This window comes from Austrofundulus limnaeus, unplaced genomic scaffold, assembly GCF_001266775.1.
Source record: "Austrofundulus limnaeus strain Quisiro unplaced genomic scaffold, Austrofundulus_limnaeus-1.0 Scaffold4926, whole genome shotgun sequence".
Classification (NCBI taxonomy): Eukaryota; Metazoa; Chordata; class Actinopteri; order Cyprinodontiformes; family Rivulidae; genus Austrofundulus; species Austrofundulus limnaeus.
In genome coordinates this window covers 1-256 of record NW_013957328.1, presented here as the reverse complement: position 1 = coordinate 256, position 256 = coordinate 1, and positions in this window count along the sequence as shown.

Genomic DNA, 256 nt, shown 5'->3' with positions numbered 1-256 from the left:
GAAATGTACATCAACGATAACAAGGGCGTGGTAAAGTGAGAGAAGGTGGTCTCTGCAGTCACTACATGAGAGCTTGGTGTTTTGTGGGAGGGTTTTACTCCTAACCATTTTGACTTTTGTGGGAATAGTTGTTTAAAGACATGATTGGTTGGTTGGAATCATGTTTACCTTTGAAGACTTCCTAAAGTCTGAAGGCTTGTCAATACCTAGTGTGCTTTTTCTAAATGCCATCAGTAGCAGATGGCAAGAACAGCTG